The sequence below is a fragment of the Oncorhynchus kisutch genome, unplaced genomic scaffold (genome assembly GCF_002021735.2).
Source record: "Oncorhynchus kisutch isolate 150728-3 unplaced genomic scaffold, Okis_V2 Okis01b-Okis20b_hom, whole genome shotgun sequence".
Lineage (NCBI taxonomy): Eukaryota > Metazoa > Chordata > Actinopteri > Salmoniformes > Salmonidae > Oncorhynchus > Oncorhynchus kisutch.
The window spans coordinates 13,898,107-13,910,242 of NW_022261978.1; the positions used below are offsets into that span (position 1 = coordinate 13,898,107).

The window sequence follows — 12,136 nt, forward strand, 5'->3', positions numbered from 1 at the left end:
CTCTACCTCTCTGTCTCTCTACCTCTCTACCTCTCTCTCTCTACTTCTCTACCTCTCTCTCTACCTCTCTCTCTCTACCTCTGTCTCTCTGTCTCTCTCCAACTCTCTCTACCCCTCTCTCTCTCTCCAACTCTCTCTCCAACTCTCTCTCCAACTCTCTCTCTCTCTACCTCTCTCTCTCTCCAACTCTCTCTCTACCTCTCTCTCTCTCCAACTCTCTCTCTACCCCTCTCTCTCTCTACCTCTCTCTCTCTCCAACTCTCTCTCTACCCCTCTCTCTCTCTACCTCTCTCTCTCTCTCCAACTCTCTCTCTACCTCTCTCTCTCTCTCCAACTCTCCAACTCTCTCTCTACCTCTCTCTCTCTCCAACTCTCTCTCTACCCCTCTCTCTCTCTAACTCTCTCTCTCTCTACCTCTCTCTACCTCTCTCTCTCTGTCTCTCTGTCTCTCTCCAACTCTCTCTCTCCAACTCTCTCTCCAACTCTCTCTCTCTCTCTCCAACTCTCTCTCTCTACCTCTCTCTCTCTCTACCTCTCTCTCTCTCTATCCCCTCTAGGATGATATATTGATGGGAACCCTGTCAGTGAGAGAGAACTTGTTGTTCAGTGTGAACCTGAGACTAGACCCTAGACATTATTCTACAGCTGACAAACAGCAGAGAGTGGACAGCATCATAGATGACCTGGGTCTACAGGACTGTGCCCACACCAAGGTCAGCTATACACACCTGCAGAGGTCTGGTTAGCCTGTTGAACTAAAGGCTTTAGGAGGGTCATGTTCTGGAGAAAGTTACTCCAACCAAACACACACACTCTGTCTCTCTGTCTCTGTCTCAATTCAATTCAAGGGCTTTATTGGCATGGGAAACATGTGTTAACATTGCCAAAGCAAGTGAGGTAGACAACATACAAAGTGAAAAACAACAAAAATGAACAGTAAACATTACACATACAGAAGTTTCAAAACAGTAAAGACATTACAAATGTCATATTATATATATATACAGTGTTCTAACAATGTACAAATGGCTAAAGGACACAAGATAAAATAAATAAGCATAAATATGGGTTGTATTACAATGGTGTGTGTTCTTCACTGGTTGCCCTTTTCTCGTGGCAACAGGTCACACATCTTGCTGCTGTGAAGTCACACTGTGGTATTTCACCAAGTAGATATGGGAGTTTTTCAAAATTGGATTTGTTTTCAAATTCTTTGTGGATCTGTGTAATCTGAGGGAAATATGTCTCTCTAATATGGTCATACATTGGGCAGGAGGTTAGGAAGTGCAGCTCAGTTTCCACCTCATTTTGTGGGCAGTGAGCACATAGCCTGTCTTCTCTTGAGCCATGTCTGCCTACGGCGGCCTTTCTCAATAGCAAGGCTATGCTCACTGAGTCTGTACATAGTCAAGGCTTTCCTTAATTTTGGGTCAGTCACAGTGGTCAGGTATTCTGCCGCTGTGTACTCTCTGTGTAGGGTCAGTCACAGTGGTCAGGTATTCTACCACTGTGTACTCTCTGTTTAGGGCCAAATAGCATTCTAGTTTGCTCTGTTTTTTTGTTAATTCTTTCCAATGTGTTAAGTAGTTATCTTTTTGTTTTCTCATGATTGGTTGGGTCTAATTGTGCTGCTGTCCTGGGGCTCTGTAGTGTGTGTTTGTGTTTGTGTTTGTCTCTCTCTCTGTCTCTTTCTCTGTCTCTTTCTCTGTCTCTTTCTCCCTCTCTCTTTCTCTGTCTCTGTCTCTCTGTCTCTCTTTCTCTCTGTCTCTCTGTCTCTTTCTCTCTGTCTCTCTGTCTCTTTCTCTCTGTCTCTTTCTCTCTTTCTCTGTCTCTTTCTCTCTCTCTCTGTCTCTCTCTCTCTGTCTCTCTTTCTCTGTCTCTCTCTTTCTGTCTCTCTCTGTCTCTTTCTCTCTTTCTCTCTTTCTCTGTCTCTCTCTCTCTTTCTCTGTCTCTCTCTGTCTCTTTCTCTCTGTCTCCTGTCTGTCTGTCTGTCTCTCTCACTCTCTCTCTCTCTGGCTCTCTCTCTCTGTCTCTCTCTTTCTCTCTCTGTCTCTCTCTCTCTCTTTGTCTCTCTCTGTCTCTCTCTCTGTTTCTGCCACTCTCTCTGTGTGTGTAGATAGGAACAGAGTTCCTGCGTGGTGTGTCTGGGGAGAGAGGAAGAGGTGGCAGCATCGGTATGGAGCTCATTACTTCTCCTCGTCTTCTGTTCCTGGATGAACCCACCACTGGCCTGGACTCTAACACTGCTAACCACATCATCAACCTACTGCATAGGTACAGACAGACCACATCATCAACCTACTGCATAGGTACAGACAGACCACATCATCAACCTACTGCATAGGTACAGACAGACCACATCATCAACCTACTGCATAGGTACAGACAGACCAACATCATCAACCTACTGCATAGGTACAGACAGACCACATCATCAACCTACTGCATAGGTACAGACAGACCACATCATCAACCTACTGCATAGGTACAGACAGACCACATCATCAACCTACTGCATAGGTACAGACAGACCACATCATCAACCTACTGCATAGGTACAGACAGACCACATCATCAACCTACTGCATAGGTACAGACAGACCACATCATCAACCTACTGCATAGGTACAGAGAGACCACATCGTCAACCTACTGCATAGGTACACAGACAGACCACATCACGTACCTACTGCATAGGTACAGACAGACCACATCATCAACTACTGCATAGGTACAGACAGACCACATCATCAACCTACTGCATAGGTACAGACAGACCACATCATCAACCTACTGCATAGGTACAGACAGACCACATCATCAACCTACTGCATAGGTACACAGACAGACCACATCATCAACCTACTGCATAGGTACAGACAGACCACATCATCAACCTACTGCATAGGTACTCTCTCTGTGTCTGACTCTCTCTCTCTCTCTCTCTCTCTCTCTCTCTCTCTCTCTCTCTCTGTGTGTCTGACTCTTTCTCTCTCTCTGTCTCTCTCTCTGTGTGTCTGACTCTTTCTCTCTCTCTGTGTCTCTCTCTGTGTCTGACTCTCTCTATGATTGACTCTCTCTGTGTCTGAGTCTCTCTGTGTCTGACACTCCCTGTGTGTCTGACTCTCCCTGTGTGTCTGACTCTCCCTGTGTGTCTGACTCTCCCTGTATGTCTGACTCTCTCTATGATTGACTCTCTCTGTGTCTGACACTCCCTGTGTGTCTGACTGTCTCTCTCTCTCTGTGTCTGACACTCCCTGTGTGTCTCTCTCTCTCTCTGTGTATGTGGTGTCCCAGGCTGTCTAGAAGCGGTAAGACTATCGTGTTCTCCATCCATCAGCCTCGTTACTCAATCTTCAGCCGCTTTGACCACCTGACCCTGATGCACCGAGGAGAGTTGGTGTACGCTGAGCTGCTGGGAAGGCCCTGAGCTACTTCACTGACTTGGGTAAGACATGGAGGGAGAGAGAGAGACAGAGACAGACGCTGGAGCTGCCAGCCAGTCCTGGGGTTCTTCACTGAGTAATAGATGGAGTGTTTCTGTCTCAGACTGTGTGTGCTGTTGTTGTGTTACAGGGTATCACTGTTGTTGTTGTGTTACAGGGTATCGTTGTTGTTGTTGTGTTGCAGGGTATCACTGTTGTTGTTGTTGTGTTGCAGGGTATCACTGTTGTTGTTGTTGTGTTGCAGGGTATCACTGTTGTTGTTGTGTTGCAGGGTATCACTGTTGTTGTTGTTGTTGTTGTGTGTTGCAGGGTATCACTGTTGTTGTTGTTGTTGTTGTGTTGCAGGGTATCACTGTTGTTGTTGTTGTGTTACAGGGTATCACTGTTGTTGTTGTGTTACAGGGTATCACTGTTGTTGTTGTGTTACAGGGTATCACTGTTGTTGTTGTGTTACAGGGTATCACTGTTGTTGTTGTTGTGTTACAGGGTATCACTGTTGTTGTTGTGTTACAGGGTATCATTGTTGTTGTTGTTGTGTTGCAGGGTATCACTGTTGTTGTTGTTGTTGTGTTGCAGGGTATCACTGTTGTTGTTGTTGTTGTGTTGCAGGGTATCACTGTTGTTGTTGTTGTGTGTTACAGGGTATCACTGTTGTTGTTGTGTTACAGGGTATCACTGTTGTTGTTGTGTTACAGGGTATCGTTGTTGTTGTTGTGTTGCAGGGTATCACTGTTGTTGTTGTGTTGCAGGGTATTACTGTTGTTGTTGTTGTTGTGTTGCAGGGTATCACTGTTGTTGTGTTACAGGGTATCACTGTTGCTGTTGTTGTGTTGCAGGGTATCACTGTTGTTGTTGTGATGCAGGGTATCACTGTTGTTGTTGTTGTTGTTGTTGTGTTGCAGGGTATCACTGTTGTTGTTGTTGTGTTACAGGATATCACTGTTGTTGTTGTGTTACAGGGTATCATTGTTGTTGTTGTTGTTATTGTGTTGCAGGGTATCACTGTTGTTGTTGTTGTTGTTGTTGTTGTGTTGCAGGGTATCACTGTTGTTGTTGTGTTGCAGGGTATTACTGTTGTTGTTGTTGTGTTGCAGGGTATCACTGTTGTTGTGTTATAGGGTATCACTGTTGTTGTTGCTGTTGTGTTGCAGGGTATCACTGTTGTGTTGCAGGGTATCACTGTTGTTGTTGCTGTTGTGTTGCAGGGTATCACTGTTGTTGTTGTTGTGTTGCAGGGTATCACTGTTGTTGTTGTTGTGTTGCAGGGTATCACTGTTGTTGTTGTGTTGCAGGGTATCACTGTTGTTGTTGTTGTGTTACAGGGTATCACTGCTGTTGTTGTTGTTGTTGTGTTGCAGGGTATCACTGTTGTTGTTGTTGTTGTGTTGCAGGGTATCTCTGTTGTTGTTGTGTTGCAGGGTATCACTGTTGTTGTTGTTGTTGTGTTGCAGGGTATCACTGTTGTTGTTGTTGTTGTGTTGCAGGGTATCACTGTTGTTGTTGTGTTGCAGGGTATCACTGCTGTTGTTGTTGTTGTTGCAGGGTATCACTGTTGTTGTTGTTGCAGGGTATCACTGTTGTTGTTGTTGTTGTGTTGCAGGGTATCACTGTTTTTGTTGCTGTTGTTGTGTTGCAGGGTATCACTGTTGTTGTTGTGTTGCAGGGTATCACTGTTGTTGTTGTGTTACAGGGTATCACTGTGAGCCGTTCAACAACCCCTCTGACTTCTTCCTAGACGTCACTAACGGAGAGGCTCAGTCTACACTAGACATCACTTCATTTAACTATGGTACACACACACACACACACACACACACACACACACACACACACCCACTACACACACACACACACACACACACACACACACACACACACACACACACACACACACACACACACACACACACACCTCTACACACACACACCACACACACACCACTACACACACACACACACACACACCTCTACACCACACACACACACACACACACCTCTACACACACACACACACACACCTCTCTCCCACACACACACACACACACACACCTCTACACACACACACACACACACCTCTACACACACCACACACACCTCTACACACACACACACCTCTCTACACACACACACACACACCTCTACACACACACCTCTACACACACACACACACACACCTCTACACACACACACACACACACACACACCACACCTCACACACACACACACACACACCTCTACACACACACACACACACACCTCTACACACACACACACACACACACCCTCTACACACACACACACACACACACCACCTCACACACACACACACACACCTCTACACACACACACACACACCTCTACACACACACACACACACCTCTACACACACACACACACACACACACCTCTACACACACACACACACACACACACCTCTACACACACACACACACACACACCTCTACACACACACACACACACACACCTCTACACACACACACACACACACACACACACCTCTACACACACACACACACACACACACCCTAACCTCTACAGACCCTAACCTCTATAGACCCTAACCTCTATAGGACCCTAACCCCTACAGACCCTAACCCTAACAGACCCTAACCTCTACAGACCCTAACCTCTACAGACCCTAACCCCTATAGACCCTAACCCCTACAGACCCTAACCTCTACAGACCCTAACCCCTATAGACCCTAACCCCTACAGACCCTAACCTCTATAGACCCTAACCCCTACAGACCCTAAACTCTACAGACCCTATAGACCCTAACCTCTATAGACCCTAACCCCTACAGACCCTAACCCCTACAGACCCTAACCTCTACAGACCCTACAGACCCTAACCTCTATAGACCCTAACCCCTACAGACCCTACAGACCCTAACCTCTATAGACCCTAACCCCTACAGACCCTACAGACCCTAACCCCTATAGACCCTAACCCCTATAGACCCTAACCCCTATAGACCCTAACCCCTACAGAGCCTAACCCTTACAGACCCTAACCCCTACAGAGCCTAACCCTTACAGACCCTAACCTCTATAGACCCTACAGACCCTAACCTCTATAGACCCTAACCCCTACAGAGCCTAACCCTTACAGACCCTAACCCCTACAGACCCTAACCTCTACAGACCCTAACCTCTATAGACCCTACAGACCCTAACCTCTATAGACCCTAACCCCTACAGACCCTACAGACCCTAACCCCTATAGACCCTAACCCCTACAGACCCTAACCCCTACAGACCCTAACCCCTACAGACCCTAACCCCTACAGACCCTAACCCCTACAGACCCTAACCCCTATAGACCCTACAGACCCTAACCCCTACAGACCCTAACCCCTACAGACCCTAACCTCTATAGACCCTAACCCCTACAGACCCTAACCCCTACAGACCCTACAGACCCTAACCCCTACAGACCCTAACCCCTACAGACCCTAACCCCTATAGACCCTAACCCGTACAGACCCTAACCCCTATAGACCCTAACCCCTACAGACCCTAACCCCTACAGACCCTAACCCCCTACAGACCCTAACCCCTACAGACCCTAACCCCTACAGACCCCAACCTCTACAGACCCTAACCCCTACAGACCCCAACCTCTACAGACCCTATAGACCCTAACCTCTACAGACACTAACCTCTACAGACCCTATAGACCCTAACCTCTATAGACCCTAACCTCTACAGACCCTAACCCCTACAGACCCTAACCCCTACAGACCCTAACCCCTATAGACCCTAACCCCTACAGACCCTAACCTCTACAGACCCTAACCCCTATAGACCCTAACCCCTATAGGACCCTAACCCCTATAGACCCTAACCTCTATAGACCCCTAACCCCTACAGACCCTAACCCCTATAGACCCTAACCTCTATAGACCCTAACCCCTACAGACCCCTAACCCCTATAGACCCTAACCTCTATAGACCCTAACCCCTACAGACCCTAACCCCTATAGACCCTAACCTCTATAGACCCTAACCCCTACAGACCCAACCTCTACAGACCCTAACCCTAACTACGACCCTAACCTCTACAGACCCTAACCTCTACAGACCCTAACCTCTACAGACCCTAACCCCTACAGACCCTAACCCCTACAGACCCTAACCCCTATAGACTCTAACCCCTACAGACCCTAACCTCTACAGACCCGAACCCCTACAGACCCTAACCTACTATAGACGCTAACCTCTACAGACCCTACAGTCCCTAACCTCTACAGACCCTACAGACCCTAACCCCTATAGACCTAACCCCTACAGACCCTAACCTCTACAGACCCTACAGTCCCTAACCTCTACAGACCCTACAGACCCGAACCCCTACAGACCCTAACCTCTACAGACCCTAACCCCTACAGACCCTAACCCTACAGACCCTACAGACCCTAACCCCTACAGACCCTAACCTCTACAGACCCTAACCCCTACAGACACCTAACCTCTACAGACCCTAACCTCTACAGACCCTAACCCCTACAGACCCTACAGACCCTAACCTCTATAGACCCTAACCCCTACAGACCTACAGACCCCTAACCTAGACCCTAACCCCTACAGACCCTAACCCCCTACAGACCCTACAGACCCTAACCCCTACAGACCCTAACCCCTACAGACCCTAACCCCTACAGACCCTATAGACCCTAACCCCTACAGACCCTAACCCCTACAGACCCTATAGACCCTAACCTCTATAGACCCTAACCCCTACAGACCCTAACCTCTACAGACCCTAACCCCTACAGACCCTAACCCCTACAGACCCTAACCCCTACAGACCCTAACCCCTACAGACCCTAACCCCTACAGACCCTAACCCCTACAGACCCTAACCCCCTACAGACCCTAACCTCTGCTGACCCTCTCCTCCCTAGATGATAAGGAGAACTGTGACAACAGCAACCTTCTGGCAGTGAGCTACAGACAGTCAACTCAGTACCAGAGGGTGGTGGAGGAGCTGGACCATTTGACCCAGGGTCTGGAGGGAGGGGTCGGAGGTCAGGGACAGAAGGCCGACTACGTCACCTCCTTCTGGTACCAGGTCAGCTAATCACTGAGCTCTGTCTGAACCCTCACAGCGAGAGTTCCAGAACTGTATAGCTGAGCGTTCCAGAACTGTTAGAGTTGAGTGTTCTAGAACTGTTAGAGTTGAGAGTTCTAGAACTGTTTAGGTTGAGTGTTCTAGAACTGTAGAGTTGAGAGTTATAATGGAGTGTTTGTTTGTGTGCTCTGAGTTTATCATTAAGTTGTAAACTCATGATGAACTTTGGGCAACCTGGCACTGTATGAAAAGTGTTATCTAGATGTGTGATTCTGTTATATAATGTGTTGAAGAGGAGGATACTGTGTGAGACTGTGTGTGTGTTCTCTAGATGACGATACTGTGTGAGGCGTGTGTGTGTTCTCTAGATGACGATACTGTGTGAGACTGTGTGTGTGTTCTCTAGATGACGATACTGTGTGAGACTGTGTGTGTGTTCTCTAGATGACGATACTGTGTGAGGCTGTGTGTGTGTTCTCTAGATGACGATACTGTGTGAGGCGTGTGTGTGTTCTCTAGATGAGGATACTGTGTGAGACTGTGTGTGTGTTCTCTAGATGAGGATACTGTGTGAGACTGTGTGTGTGTTCTCTAGATGAGGATACTGTGTGAGACTGTGTGTGTGTTCTCTAGATGAGGATACTGTGTGAGACTGTGTGTGTGTTCTCTAGATGACGATACTGTGTGAGGCGTGTGTGTGTTCTCTAGATGAGGATACTGTGTGAGACTGTGTGTGTGTTCTCTAGATGACGATACTGTGTGAGGCGTGTGTGTGTTCTCTAGATGAGGATACTGTGTGAGACTGTGTGTGTGTTCTCTAGATGACGATACTGTGTGTCGTGTGTGTGTTCTCTAGATGAGGATACTGTGTGAGACTGTGTGTGTGTCTCTAGATGACGATACTGTGTGAGGCGTGTGTGTGTTCTCTAGATGAGGATACTGTGTGAGACTGTGTGTGTTCTCTAGATGAGGATAGTGTGAGGCTGTGTGTGTGTTTTCTGGATGAGGATAGTGTGTGAGGCGTGTGTGTGTTCTCTAGATGAGGATACTGTGTGAGACTGGTGTGTGTTCTCTAGATGAGGATACTGTGTGAGGCGTGTGTGTGTTCTCTAGATGAGGATACTGTGTGAGACTGTGTGTGTTCTCTAGATGAGGATACTGTGTGAGGCTGTGTGTGTGTTCTCTGGATGAGGATAGTGTGTGAGGCTGTGTGTGTGTGTTTCTAGAGGAGGATACTGTGTGAGGCTGTGTGTGTGTTCTCTAGATGAGGATACTGTGTGAGACTGTGTGGTGTTCTCTAGATGAGGATACTGTGTGTGTGTTCTCTAGATGAGGATACTGTGTGTGTGTTCTCTAGATGAGGCATACTGTGTGTGTGTGTGTGTTCTCTAGATGAGGATACTGTGTGTTGTGTCTGTTCTCTAGATGAGGATACTGTGTGTGTGTGTGTGTTCTCTAGATGAGGATACTGTGTGACTGTGTGTGTTCTCTAGATGAGGATACTGTGTGACTGTGTGTGTTCTCTAGAGGAGGATACTGTGTGTGTGTGTGTGTTCTCTAGATGAGGATACTGTGTGACTGTGTGTGTGTGTTCTCTAGATGAGGATAGTGGGTGGTCGTATGGTGGTGAACTCTCTCAGGAACCCCCAGACATCGTACGCTCAGCTGGCCCTCAACATCTTCTTCGCTCTGCTGGTCGGCCTCATCTACTACCAGATCCCCCTGACTCTACCTGAAGCCCTGCAGAACAGGTCTGTCCTGTCTGTCTGTCTGTCTTGTCTGTCCGTCTCACAGTGCAGCAGTATCTATTCTTTATTCTCTCTCTCTCTCTCAGGATGGGAGCATTCTTTTCCTCATCATCAACATGGTGTTTGGGAATCTTTCAGCTGTGGAACTCTTCATCAATGAGAGAGCTCTGTTCATGTGAGTCTTTATGTTTGTATGTGTTCTGACTCTCTCTGTGTGTTTGTATGTGTTCTGACTCTGTGTGTGGTGTGTTCTGACTCTCTCTCTGTGTGTGTGTTCTGACTTTCTCTCTCTGTGTGTGTTCTGACTCTGTGTGTGTGTGTTTTCTGACTCTCTCTCTGTGTGTGTGTTTGACTCTGTGTGTTCTGACTCTCTCACTGTGTGTGGTCTGACTCTCTCTCTCTCTCTGTGTATTCTGACTCTCTCTGTGCGTTTCTGACTCTCTCTCTCTCTCTCTCTCTCTCTGTGTGTGTTCTGACTCTCTCTCTGTGTGTGTTCTGACTCTCTCTCTCTCTCTCTGTGTGTGTTCTGACTCTCTCTCTCTCTCTGTGTGTGTTCTGACTCTCTCTCTCTCTCTCTCTCGTGTGTGTTCTGACTCTCTCTCTCTCTCTCTGTGTGTGTTCTGACTCTCTCTCTCTGTTTGTTTTTGTCTCTCTCTGCGTGTGTTCTGACTCTCTGTGTGTGTTTGTCTCGCTCTCTCTCTGTGTGTTGTGTGTGTGTGTTCTGACTCTCTCTCTCTCTCTCTCTCTGTTTCTGACTCTCTCTCTCTCTCTGTGTTTGACTCTCTCTCTCTGTGTGTGTTCTGACTCTCTCTCTCTCTCTCTCTCTCTCTGTGTGTTCTGACTATCTCTGTGTGTGTTCTGACTATCTCTGTGTGTGTTCTGACTCTCTCTCTGTGTGTGTGTTCTGACTCTCTCTCTGTGTGTGTGTTCTGACTCTCTCTCTCTGTGTGTGTTCTGACTATCTCTGTGTGTGTTCTGACTATCTCTCTCTCTCTCTCTGTGTGTTCTGACTATCTCTGTGTGTGTTCTGACTATCTCTGTGTGTTCTGACTATCTCTGTGTGTGTTCTGACTCTCTCTCTCTCTGTGTTCTGACTCTCTCTCTGTGTGTGTCTGACTATCTCTCTGTGTGTTCTTCTGACTATCTCTCTGTGTGTTCTGACTATCTCTGTGTGTGTTCTGACTCTCTCTCTCTCTGTGTTCTGACTCTCTCTCTCTCTGTGTGTTCTGACTATCTCTCTGTGCGTTCTGACTCTCTCTCTCTGTGTGCGTTCTGACTCTCTCTCTGTGTGTGTTCTGACTCTCTCTCTCTCTCTCTCTCTCTCTCTCTCTCTCTCTCTCTGTGTTCTCTCTCTCTCTCTCTGTAGGTGTTCTGACTCTCTCTCTGTGTGTTTCAGCCATGAGAACTCTAGTGGGTACTACCGTACGTCCGTCTACTTCCTGTCTAAGATATTCGCTGACCTCATCCCCAACCGCATTGTTCCGATCCTCTCATCTTCTCAGCCATCGCCTACTATATGATGGGTATGAACCATACACTCAGCCATCGCCTACTATATGATGGGTATGAACCATACACAGATACACACATAGGTCAGAACACACACAACACACACAGGTCAGAACACACACACACAGGTCAGAACACACACCACACACACAGGTCAGAACACACACACAGTTCAGAACACACACAACACACTTCCTTCTATGATAAAATGTAAATCTCTCTCTCTCTCCCACCAGGTCTGAAGCCAGCCTTCACATCGTTCCTGCTCTTCACGCTGACCATGTCCCTGGTCAGTCTAGCTGGGGTCAGTCTAGCGTTCCTGGTCTCAGCCTCTGTCT

At 47.5% G+C, this 12,136-nt stretch overlaps 1 pseudogene; it reads left to right on the forward strand.

Annotated features, from left to right (window-relative positions):
• Positions 1 to 12,136, forward strand: part of LOC116358872 (broad substrate specificity ATP-binding cassette transporter ABCG2-like) — a 39,167-nt pseudogene that overhangs the window by 7,731 nt on the left and 19,300 nt on the right.